Below are 415 nucleotides of genomic sequence, written 5' to 3'. Positions count from 1 at the left end.
CCCACAGTCAAACTCTAAGTTTGGTGTTGGGAGGCCACAACCAAACTCTAAGTTTGGTGTTGAACCCCCACATTCAAACTCTAAGTTTGGTGTTGGGAGGTTCCAACATGGCTCTGAGCATTTCTAAGGCTCCATGAGAGTCTTCTGTCAAGCTACTGACATTAAAGAAGCGCTTGTTGGGAGGCAACCTAATGTTATATTTTGACTATTTTCCTTTGTTATTTTATGTTTTTTTTGTAGGTTGATGATCATGAGAAGTCACAAAATCAATGAAAAAAGCAAAAACAGAATGAAAAATAGGAAGAAAAACAGCACACCCTGGAGGAAGAACTTACTGGCGTTTAAACGCCAGTAAGGCTAGTTGTTGGGCGTTTAACGCCCAGTCTGGCACCATTCTGGGCGTTTAACGCCAGAA

Source organism: Arachis duranensis, chromosome 1, assembly GCF_000817695.3.
Source record: "Arachis duranensis cultivar V14167 chromosome 1, aradu.V14167.gnm2.J7QH, whole genome shotgun sequence".
NCBI classification, from domain to species: Eukaryota; Viridiplantae; Streptophyta; class Magnoliopsida; order Fabales; family Fabaceae; genus Arachis; species Arachis duranensis.
This window is presented reverse-complemented; position numbering follows the sequence as displayed.